Below are 12,841 nucleotides of genomic sequence, written 5' to 3'. Positions count from 1 at the left end.
TCTCAGAGGGGACACTGTCTATGTAGATCTCTTGGCCATCGGTGCCTGGTGCTTCTCTCTGGCTTCCGTCATTCTCTCCATCAAAAGTCAATGACCTCCTCCTCATTTTTTTACAATGTGTTGCTTCCTCAGAGAAATGTATCTGAGTTTGCGCTGCAGGTTACATGAAATGACAAAATGCTGAATCTTGGGGACATTGGTCCTGAGCCTCTTACCGTCTTAGTTTAAGGGCTTTCTGATAGCACATGGATAGACATCATCTCTTTTTGAGAGAGTGAGATTTATTTACTCTGCTACTTCTCTGGACCACACCTTCTCAGGCACAGCAGTGACTACCAATTCAGGAAGAACCCTCTTCTCCACCCCATCCCCACTTCCCATATCTTTCTTTCTCAAAACTCACCAAGTTGAGACAGATTGGCACCCACAATACACCCGAAGCAGACTTGTAATTTCTCCTTGGTCTATAAGACCAATGCCACTAATTCAGTAGGTGGCACACTCTGCCATTGGCCAAGACCTGGCTTCATAGGAATACTGTGCTTGTCAATCTCAGCAAACATAACTTTTTCACTCTTCACCCAGAGCTGCAGCAGCAATGTCTGTGGCCACGAACCTCTCATAAAACATACGACATTTGCATTCACTGTCTAGTACTGACTCTCTGACAGTGACTGGGAAGGAGAGATTCAGCTTCATCTTGACCCGACTAGGAGGCATTGCGGAAAAGAGCTCCTTCATATTCCTCAATCCAATCATGCTGACCATCAGAATTCACTGCTGAACTTACTATGTAGCAGTGGGATCAAATATTTGGAAAAAAAGAATAAGCAAAACTGGACTGTGCTAAGGATTATTTATTATCTTTGACATAGTAACAGGAAAGATATTATCATTGCTTGTATGTGCTTGACCCAGGTAGTGGCAAGATTAGGAGGTGTGTGTGACCCAGTTGGAGTAGGTGTGTCACTGTGGGTGTGGACTATAAGACCCTCATTTTAACTGCCTGGAAGTCAGTATTCTGCTAGCAGCCTCCAGATAAAAATGTAGAACTCTCAGCCCCTCCTGAACCATGCCTGCCTGGATGCAGCCATGCTCCTGCCTTAATGATAATGGACTGAACCTCTGGACCTGCAGGCCAGCCCCAATTAAATGTTGTCTGTACAAGAGTTACCTTGGTCACTGTGTCTGTTCAGAGCAGTAAAACCCTAAGACAGGCATCATCCATGCTTCCTGGTACAATGATGTCTTAGAACTTTAAGTGGTCTGTCCTTGCCTTTTTAATAAATGAGCAAACTTTAATCACAGTACGTTTAAGACTATTTTTCTAGTTGTCTTATAAACTTATACCACAGTCTTCGTAAATGTTCTAGTGCTATGAAGAGACGTGAACACAGCAATTCTTATAGAAGAAAGCATTTAATGGGGGCTGGCGCAGTTTGGAGGTTTAGTCTATTATGGGCATGGTGGGAAGTATGGCGGCATGCAGGCAGACATGGTTCTGGAGAGGGAGCTCTGGATCCGCAAGCAGCAGGAAAAGAGAGAAACTGGGCCTGGCCTGACCATTTGAATCTCCAAAGCTCACCACTCTACCAAGGCCACACTTACCCCAAACAAGGCCACACCTACTCCAACAAGGCTACACCTCCCAAATAATTTCAAGTACTGTCACTCCCTGAGCATCCAAATACGTGAGCCTATGAGGGCCATTCTTATTCAAAGCTACCATATAATTACCACCATGATCAAGATATAAAACCACTGGAAAATGACAGTTTATTCTTCATCCGTGTTACTCTTATTTTTCCTGTCCAAGCTAGAGGAAATATTTGTCTTTGGCATTAACTGGAGAACATGTGAGAAATCCTTACAAATGAGAAAACTATACAATATCAACAGCCAAACTTAAAAGTGAGGTAGTGTTTAGCTGGAGTAGATGTTTGGAGATAAAACAACTCAAAGGGAGTATCACAGTTTAGATGTAAAGGATACAAGAACTGTACCACAGGGACAAAAAATTCATACTTTCTATCAGAACCAACTGTTCCAACGATATGGTGACTGACAATCCTCTTCCTGAGGTTTTTATGAAAGTGAAGAGATGAATGGGGTCTGGGGAGAAAGCTCAGTCACTAAGAGCATATACTGCTTTTCCCCAAGAACTGGAATTTGGTTCCCAGCACCCATGTAAGGTAGCTCAAAAATCCCTGTAATTCTAAAGCCATGTGATCTGATGCTTTCCTCTTGCCCCCTATCACATGTGTGACATACATTCACAGGCACACATACACATAGGAAGATAAGTAAATAAGAATAAATCTTCAGAAAGACACAAAAGAAAGCCAGGCATGGTGGTGTGTGCCTTTGATCTTCAATAGGCAGAAGGAGACAAAATTCTGTGAGTTCGAGGGCCAGCCTGGTCTACATGGTGGTCTTGTTTCAAGAGAGAAAGAGCGTTATCCAATGCAAAGGTTTGTGCTTAACTATGCCAGAAGAAAAATAAATAGAATTCAGTTTCTTTCCAAAAACAACTTGCCTGTTTACCTTAAAACTGGCCAGGGCTGCAGTGTGGGAGAGCTGGTCCCACCTCTAGTGGGTGAGGGATAGATGTCCCTTCTGCATCTCACCTGAGCAGCACAGCAGAGCTGGTCTGGTGGGGAAGGTGCCAGTGAGCTGCCCCAAGGACATGAAAGAGGGAGAGCTGACCATGGCCTTGTCAACAGCTGCATGAGATGAGCTAGCTGGAGCAGAGCCGGCGAGTTCTCCCTGGTGGTATAGGCCAGGAGAAGTGGCAGGCTGATCAACGCAGCTGCCTTCCAGACCCAGATCCAGAGCTTGGAGTTAGCCGAATCCAACATCTACCCCGCCTATGATCTGCTGGAACATGTGAAGGGGGCCACGCCTGCAAATCCAAAGCTTCAGGATCTCCATGACATAGGGTGATAACAGGATATCAGGGAGGAGTCCTTGTATAGGTAGAGTAGCATAGTCCAGAGGTCTCGAAACAGACTTATTCCAATGAACATTGCAAGTGAAGACATGCGGCCAAAAGGGAGTACTGTATGACACACTACAGCTTCCATGACACATGACAAGATTTTTTTTTTAATTCTGCCCTACTTTATTCCCTTTTGTGGGGGTAGGGGGAGGATGCAAGGGTAGAGGGCAGACAAAAATAATGAGACAATGAGTAGAACTGGGGCATGTGTGCTGTGAAATTCACAAAGAACCAATGCACAAAACAGTCGCTCTCACTTACAACCTCAAATTTTCATATTTTACATATGTGTGTGTGTGTCAAATATAACTCTATACCCTTTTAGTATTTTTTTTCATTTTTTTAAGTATTAATAAAACAGAGCCTTTTACTCTGTGCGACTTTAGGAATGATACAATAGTTACTAAGTAGACAGGAAGAGTGGCATGGCTAGGCCATCTTACTTACAGTGACAAAAATAGGGTTGGGAAAGGTGACGTTCAAAGGGATTACTTTGAAAGTAAGTCTTAAAAATCAAATCAAAAACAGAGTTTTGTGTAACTACAGTGTGTGTGTGTGTGTGTGCGCGCGCGCGCACGCGTGCGTGTGTGATGGTTAGCCTCAGTTATGCCCATATAGAAAGAAGCCCAAGGGGGCTCCAGTTTGCTGAGGAGTATGTTGATGTAACATTCCTTTGCTGACATTGGAAACTACCCTCCTCAGTGTCCACTGCGGACTGAGACAAGAGGCTTTCCAGAAATCCTTCCAGCCGTGGGGACTGAGCAGCCATTGGGCTCCAAGCATCTCCAGCACATAGATGGCTATCTTTAGACTACCAAACCCTATCATAAGCTAATGCAATGAGTCTGCTTTGTAATATACATATGTTCTACAGGTCTGTTCTGAGAGAGAGAGAGAGAGAGAGAGAGAGAGAGAGAGAGAAGCTATTGTGAGTCAAAGGTAAAATATGTCCATGTAATTGTGATAAAATGGATACCCAAACAGGTACTATATTGTTTTGGAAAACTGTAAGTGTCTAAATCTTAGCAGGTAGAAGACGGAAAGACAACTCACTCTGTTAGTGACTCAAAAGCAAGTGGAGAGAAAGTGGGGAAGAGCTTAGAACACATAGGCACAGGGGAAATTTTTCTGAACAGAACACCAGTGGCTTATGCTCTAAGATCAAGAATCGACAAATGGAACCTCATGAAATTGCAAAGCTTCTGTAAGACAAAGAACACTGTTATTAGAACAAAATGGCAACCAACAGATTGGGAAAGAATTTTATTTTTTAGTACAGAATAGAGTTTATTCAGGTCATGGGGGAGATAAGATGCAGAGAGAGAGAGAGAGAGAGAGAGAGAGAGAGAGAGAGAGAGAGAGAGAGAGAGAGAGAATAGAGGAGTAGAGCCCAGCCATGAGCACATGGAGGGAGGGGGGAGGGAAGGGGAAGAGGAGGGGTAAGGGCAGGAGACAAAGAAGAGAGCAAGAAAACAAGGGCAAGAGAAGAAAGGATCTTTACCAATCCTACATCTGATAGAGGGATAATATTCAATATATACAAAGAACTTAAGTTAGACTCCAGAGAATCAAATAACCCTATTTTAAAAAATGGGGGACAGTGCTAAACAAAAAATTCTCAACTGAGGAATATAGAATGGCTGAGAAGCACCTAAAGAAATGTTCAACATCTTTAGTCATCAGGGAAATGCAAATCAAAACAACCCTGAGATTCCACCTCACACCAGCTAGAATGGCTAAGGTCAAAACCTCAGGTGACAGCAGATGCTGGTGAGGATGTGGAGAAAGAGGAACACTCCTCCACTGTTGGTGGGATTGTTATCTGAACCACTCTGAAAATTATTCTGGTAGTTCCTCAGAAAATTGAACAAAGTACTACCTGAAGACTCAACTATACCACTCCTGGGCATGTACTCAAAATTTGCTCTAACATACAAGGACACATACTCTGCTATGTTCATAGCATCCTTATTTATAATAGCCAGAAGCTGGAAAGAACCCATATGGCCTTCAACAGAGGAATGGATACAGAAAATATGGTACATTTACATAATAGAGTACTACTCAGCTATTAGAAACAATGACTTCATAAAAGTCATAGGCAAATGGATGGAACTAGAGACTCTCATCCTGAGTGAGGTAACTCAGTCACTTCAGAACACACATGGTATGCACTCACTGATAAATGGATACTAGCCCCAGAAAGCTCTGAATACCCAAAAAACAATTCACAGACCTTATGAAACTCAAAAAGAAGGAAGGCCAAAATGGGGATGCTTCAGTCCTTCTTAGAAGGGAGAACAAAACACTCATGGGAGGAAATACAAGGTCAAATAGAGTAACAGAGATTGAAGAAAAGATCATTCAGAAGCTGCCTCACCTGGGGATCCACCCCATATGCAGTCACCAAACCCAAGTACTATTGCTGATGTCAGTGAGTACTTATAGAGATGCCTCCTCAGGGGCTCTTCCAGAGTCATACAGATACAGCTGAGCATGCTTGCAGCTAACCATCAGACTGAACACGGGAATCCCATTGAAGGTGCTAGAGGAAGGACTGAAGGAGCTAAAAGGGTTTGCAACCTCATGAGAAAAACAACATTATCAACCAACCAAATCCTCCACAACTCCCATGGACTAAAACACCAACCATTGAGCACACACGGAGAGACCCATGGCTCCATGGATAACATATCCATGCATGTGTAGCAGAAGATAGTATCTGGCATCAATGGGAGAAGAGGCCTTTGGTCCAGTGAGGGCACATTTTCCCAATGTAGGGGAATGCTAAGGCACTGAGGTGGAGAGGGTGATTGGGATAGGGTCTATCTTCGTGGAGACAGGGGGAGGGGGAGGGGGAATTGGAGTGGTGGGGAGGGGAGGGGATAACATTTGAAATGTAAATACAGAGAGTATCGTTTTAAAAAGGAATGACTAAGATTTCATGTTCCAATTCAACAAATATCTATATCAAAATTTCTGGGAAAGATAATGCTCTGGGCAGTAGAAATAGAGGGCGTAAGTAAACAGTTTGTTCTTTAATAAAATTTTAGCATTATTCTAAAAAGGGGGGGGGGGACAAAAACATTCACAGGAGAAAATACAAAGACAAAGTTCGGAGCAGAGACTGAAGGAAAGGCCATCCAGAAACTGCCCCACTTGGGAATTCAGCCCATATGCAGCCACCAAACCCAGTCAATATTGCTGATGCCAAGAAATACATGCTGGCAGGAGCCTGGTATAGCTGTCTTAACAAGTACAGAGGCGGATGCTCACAGCCAACCACTGAACTGAGAACAGGGTCCCCAATGGAGGAATTAGAGACAGAATTGAAGGAGCTGAAGGGATTTGCAACCCTATAAGAACAACAGTACCAACCAACCAGAGCTCCCAGGGAATAAACCACTATCCAAATAGTCCACATGGACGGACCCATGGCTCCAGCTGCACATGTAGCAGAGGATGGCATTGTTGGGCATCAGTGGGAGGAGAAGCCCTTGGTACTGCCAAGGCTTGATGCTCCGGAGTCGAGGAATGTCAGGGTGAGGAGACGGGGGGGGGGGGGTGTTGGTGGGTAAGGGGACAGCCTCATAGAAGCAGGGGGAGGGGAAATGGGATACATTTGAAATGTAAATAAAATATATCCAATAAAAAAGTGAAAATTATGAACCTTTTTATAGCATGCTATACTGTAGATATGCCGCCAACGCCTGATGTTTGCAGTGAGACCCAGATCCTAATAACCTAAAGGGTGTGTTCATATTTCCAAACACACAAACAAAAAAAGAAAGAAAAGAAAAGAAAAAATAAAATGGAGGCTAACAAACATGGAGATGGCTCAGGAAACAGAATTTGAAAATCTGTGTGCATTAGTGAAAATCGGGTAACTCTTCCTGCAGAAATTTCTCAAACGGAGTCTCTTTCGCAGTCTCTCCTTGTAACACAGGCTCAGCCCATCATTCTTAAAACAAGCTGCACTGCTCAGCATGGTGTTACATACATTTAATCCCAGCATGCAGGAGGCAAAGGCATGTGAATCTCTGAGTTCAAGGCCAGCCCGTTCTTTAGAGAGAGTTCTAGGACAGCCAGGACTACACAGAGAAGCCCTGTCTCAAAAGCATCAAAAAGCAAAAAGCAAACAACCAAAAAACAAGCAACACAGTCTGTTTCACAGGGCCCATTTTTCAAACCTGGTGTTTCCAGCAAACAAGAAATCCACGCTCCTAGCAAGCACAAAGTTTTTTTTTTCTTTAACTTCCTTTTAACTTTGCTTTTAATTAGGTCTTAAGGGTTTTCTCAGGAACTATAGGTCTTAGTTACTAGCAAGTGTGAGAGTCCACCTAATGAGCTGTGACAAATCCAGAAATGACCTGCTCAGAGACGGCGTGAAAAATGAAGCTTTTTGATGAAGTCGGAATCCGCCATCTATCATCCGCTCAGAAACGATTCACCATCCTTTGTTGCTTTGGCAACCATCACCCATTAAGCTAATTGATTTCTAGCGTCTGCTGTCCATCTACACATCTTTGATGGAGCTAAGGCTTGTCCACCCTCACCCCAGGACAGCCCCAGTCCTGCTGCCTAGAATCCAGCCATTGGGGTAGAAGGGTAGATAGTGTCAGGAACTTCCTCCCCTTTCTCAGGCACTGTCTACTGTTGCTAAGGATTTTCAGATTCCTTTCTTTAGGGCATTTTTTTTTCTCTTATTTCCCAGAATTTCACTCTTATTTTTCTTCCTGAGGGATCTTTCTAATGCAGATATTTGATGATATAACTCTCCTGCAGAGAGGTCTTAAGTGGCCAAAACAAAAATTGTCACAGGTGGTCTAAGTGGCCGTGAAATAAAGCAGATTAAAGAGGACTTACCTCAGAGGAGTCACACTGGAGGCTGTAAAACTCGGGCAAAGTACTGACAGCCCCCATGCCACAAGAAGTTCTCCTTTGTTAAAAAGCATAACCTTTCTTTCTTTTTCTCGCTTTCTCTTTTGAGAGTTTCATGGATCCGGTAGAGTGCATGTGTGCATATATATGCTGTGTACATACAGATAACAATAATAATTAAAAATGAGATCATAAATTTGGGAGGGGTAGGGGAAAAAAGTTCTGATTTTTATCTGAGATTTTGATTTTACACTTGATCCTAGTCAAAAGAAGTGAATAAAATTTCTGATTGTGCTAATAATTAGTTTGATATTTTTAGCACAGTGTGAGCCAAATAAAACACTCCAGTAGCCAGAACATAATCAACTGCTGAACTATGACCTGATAGAATTAAATTCAAATTAATAAACATGGCGAGAAAAAAAAGGAAATAAAACAACAAAGCCCACTCCCCACAATCTATCTCTTGCCCACCTTTCCAAACATCTTTCTTGCCAGTCCTTCCCCACAAACACCATGTGTTTTTCTGTGGTTGGTTGTTTTCACTTCAAAGACTGGTTTTGCTGGATTTTGTGGTTCACTTCTGTGTGTAGGCAGGCCTTAGACAGTCTCCAAACGCACTAGCAAATTCCCTCAGGATAAATCACCACACTAAGGTGTCATGTTCCTGCTGACACCTCTTTCCTTCCCTACATTTCCTTCTCTGTCCTTTCCCTGGAAGAGTTGCCTCCCCAGTGAACTTGAAAGCATTATCCCAAACTGAGAGGAGGAAGGGGAAAGTGTACGTGGGAAGGTCCTGAGCCTAACGCACAGTCGCATATGTGAGTGCCGAATGTCAGTGGTATAAATGAACTAGGAGTGGTGAGCTGAGAAAACTGCACAGACAAGGAGGGGGTCAGACAGCTAGACAGGACATCGAGGAACTAAGAAGTTGGCAGGGCAAAAAAAAAAAAAAAAACCGAATGCAATTAGAGGCATCCAAAGACAACGACAGAGGTGGGAGTCTTCTCACTTTATAAAAGATGAAAAAGACGTATCAAAAGAGAGAATATAATCATTCTGAAATACTAACATATGTCCTTTCCATTTTGCAGTACCATTTGCATTTATCCTGATAAGACCAGTCGATGATTGCTGTAGAGTCAAACTGGGGTAGAATGAGAAATACAGACAGTTTAAGCAGCAGGGCCCATAAATGTATCATCAGGGGAGCCACTGGCATTTGGAGAAAGTTAATGCTTGGTTGTTTGGAGAATCCCAGTCCACTACACATTATTTAGCATTATTGTGTAACTTTAATTACTAAAAATAACTTTACCTACATTTCAAAGAGGTCTCGGGTGATGACATGCACCATTGGGAAGGTATAAAACAGTCTCTTCACAAAATGTTCTTTTTCCCCCTAGATGCTTTTATATTAAAATTTCATGTTGGTATAGAGGGGCTGGAAACACAGCTTACAGGCTAATATGCTTACTTCAGAACAAGGGGACCAGAGTTAAAATCTATAGAACATATGTAAATGCGGAATGGGTGTGACAGTCCACCTTTAATGTCATTACCAACATCTGATGGTAATGACAAGGAATCCCCAGAGGAAGCATTATAGGATTGACAGAGAAACCATGCCTCAAAAAACAAAAAAACATAAAAACTGGTAAGTGACAGAGAAAAATTCCCAACATTAACCTCTGCCCTCCACATACACTGTGGTGGTTTGGAAGAGGAATGTCTCCCATAGGCTAGTGTTTTAAATACTTGGTCGCAAGCTTGTGTTATTGTCTGGACTCCTCCGTTCAGGAGCCTTCAGGAGACTGTGCTTTGGTGGAGAAAGTGTCAACTGGGGGACAGACTTTGAGATTGTATACCTGTCACTTCCTGGACTTTTTTTCTGCTTGTAATGTGTAGATGAAAACTGAGATCTACCAGCATGTGCTTTCCCTGACAGGACAGGTCCTCTCTGGAACTATGAATCAAAATAAGCCCTTTCTTCCCTAACTGGATTTTTCTCAGAGTATAACAGCAATAGGAAACATTTTGGTGCAAAAATTGGTACCTAGAGTAGGGTGTGCTGTGAAAAACCCCATCAAGAAGCTTTTATGCCTTCAGACTACTTTATGGGGTCAAGGGGGACTTTGCAACTTTGGGAAAGAAAAGAAGTTAAATGCTAGAAGCAGAGATTAATTGTCCATTCTAGGGGGAACTTGGAAGAGAAAAAAATACTGAGAAAACGTGGATGATAGGTGCATGGTGTGTGAGGCTACAGAGGGGAAACTGGATGAGACCAGAAACAAGGGCAAGTCTTATGATACTTTGGCAAAGAACCTTGCTAGATCCTCTCCATGTTCTGAGAACTTACTTTGGCTGAATTAAACAGCAACGGACCAACTTCTTTCGTGGGATGAATTCCTAGCAAAAATAACACTGAGTCTTTGGGACTCTTATTTTTAGGTGCATTTCTGTGGAAAGGAGCAACAGATGTACAGGACTGGGGGTAATCAAAACTGAAGTTTGGGAAGGAAACGAGCACCATGGAGCTTAAGATTTTAGTGAAGTCACATATTGGAGAAGAGGCCTGCGTTGTTAAATGGTTAGTATCATTTAAGAGAATCCTCCAACTTGGCACTGGAACTGTAGAAACAGTTCCCTGGCAGCAAGACTACACCTCCAACTTTTGAACAGAGAAAGCCTGGGATGATTCCTGCTGCCCTGCTTTCCTGGGCTGTTAATGTGCCTTCTCCTCTGTTATTGTTTATTTCTCTGTGGTGTGATAAACACCGTGACCATAAGCAACATGGGAATGAAAGGGTCTGTGTCATCCTTCATGTTATAGTCTATTATCAAGGGAAGCCAAGGCAGAAGCTTCAAGCAGAAATAATGGAGGAATGCTTCTTACTGGGTTGCTTCTAGTCTCACATTTAACTACAAATGTTTTATGGCCCAGTTCATCCTGAGTAGGGATGGTATTACCCACAGTTGCTTGGGCTCTTCTAAATCAATTGTCAATCAAGTGAACACACCACACACATGACCAGAGGCTAGTCTGATAGAGGTACAACCCGCTCCACCCTGTGAGATTCACTCCTATAACCCAGGCTGTGTCAACGTGACACTTTTTGGCAACTCAAAGGGCAATCATGACCATCCATCTGGAACAATGAACCTTTCACCCTTACCAAGCTGTCCATCCCCCTTTTGAGAAGGGCTCTCCTATGTGACTTTGGTCTGAAACTTGCTGTGCAGACCAGGCTGGCCTTGAACTCATAATTCACAGAGATCTGCCTGCCTCTGCCTCCCAAGTGCTGGGATCACAGGTGTGGGCCACCATTCCTGGCCCTTCACTTGATTTTTGTTTGATATTTTACTATAGCTTCAGAAAAGGAAATGATATCCACACGACACATATGTATACAAGCACCTGCACATGCAAAACTGACTACACATATGAAAAAACATATACATACACACACACAAAAGAAGGAAAAAAAACAAATTTTCAGGGTTTCAAAGATAGGCACTTCACTTAACGTATGTAAGAGCTTGTGGTTTTCCTCTGTCCTGGGGAAGGAGGAAGTTCAATCAGAAAACAGAAAGAAGAGTAAATATGGAAATACCTGTTACCTACTCAGAAATTCAAACATCGCCAATCTACTTCATATTTCTCAGGCGGGTATTATTTATTTTTGGCATCTGAAAAGGATTTGTCAACACCATTACCAAACCACAAAAACATCCAGTTAAATCTCTACATGATCACGTTATTACCATGTCTTTGAACACAAAGAAAATCTTTTATACTATTTTAGAATGCGACCAGTTTTCAAATATCTCCAATAAACAGAACTAGTTTCACACTGGAACCTACCAAAATTTACATGGGTGAATTTGTTATATATTTTTTCTCTTTTAACCTAGGTTGTCTTTATTATTATTAATTATTATTATTATAGATCAGTTGTGATTATTCAGTGATGGTCTCTATCTGTTAAAAAAGAGAAGTTTCTTGGTAAAAGGTAAGAACCATGATGATCTGTGCATATTAAGAATAAATATTTTAAATGGAGCTAGAGATTATTCTGGTTTAGTAAATTAGTGGATGTAGGCTCCCCTCCAAGACTGGTAACTTCACTAGCCCCAGGAAGTTGGACAAATTTCCAGTTCCAGCATAAGTTTTCTCTTGTTGAGCTGGCCAGATAGAGAGCTGTTGGTGATCATCAAGGCATTTGTGCCACGATCGTACCCTTTGGGTAACTGGGCTCCACTGGTCATGACTGTAAGTTATAAGTCCCTCAGTGGGGTAGGACTATTGGCTGCCTCCTCCCTTTGAGAGCCTGAGATAGAAAGCTTGTAAGAGCCAGAGAGACAAGAAGTTGGCTGTGAGATTGTGTCTCCTAAAAATGTTAGAGAAGCCACACCCAACACACTCATCAGCATTATCATCTCAGAATGACCTGAACAAGGACACCAATAGACATGCTCACATAGAAAAGCCCACGACGCCTCATCCTAGATAAAGAACTACACATAGTTAAGGAATTCTGAGAGAAAAAGAGATAGTCTTTCCAGGGAAGAATAAGAAGATAACCAAATGGTTATCCAATACTAAATGGTCAGTCCGGGAAACTGCACATACAAGTAATGTTATACAAACTGAGCGCATCGTATTTATATAGGAACACACATGCACACCTCCACCACCATCAACGACAACAATTAAAGGAACAGAGGGCATGGATTTTAATGAGATGAGGAGGAGGGTGTTGTTTATTATGAGAAAGGCTGGAGGGGAAAAATGAAGGGAGAACATGATATAATTATATTATAATCTCAAGAATATTAAATTAAAAGAATTAGCTGGGCAATAGTGGTGCATGCCTTTAGTCCCAACACTCAGGAGGCAGAGGCAGGCAGATTTCTGTGAACTCCGTACCAGCCTGATCTACAAAGTGAGTTCAAGGACAG

The sequence above is a fragment of the Micromys minutus genome (assembly GCF_963924665.1).
Source record: "Micromys minutus genome assembly, chromosome: 22".
Taxonomy (NCBI): domain Eukaryota; kingdom Metazoa; phylum Chordata; class Mammalia; order Rodentia; family Muridae; genus Micromys; species Micromys minutus.
This window is presented reverse-complemented; position numbering follows the sequence as displayed.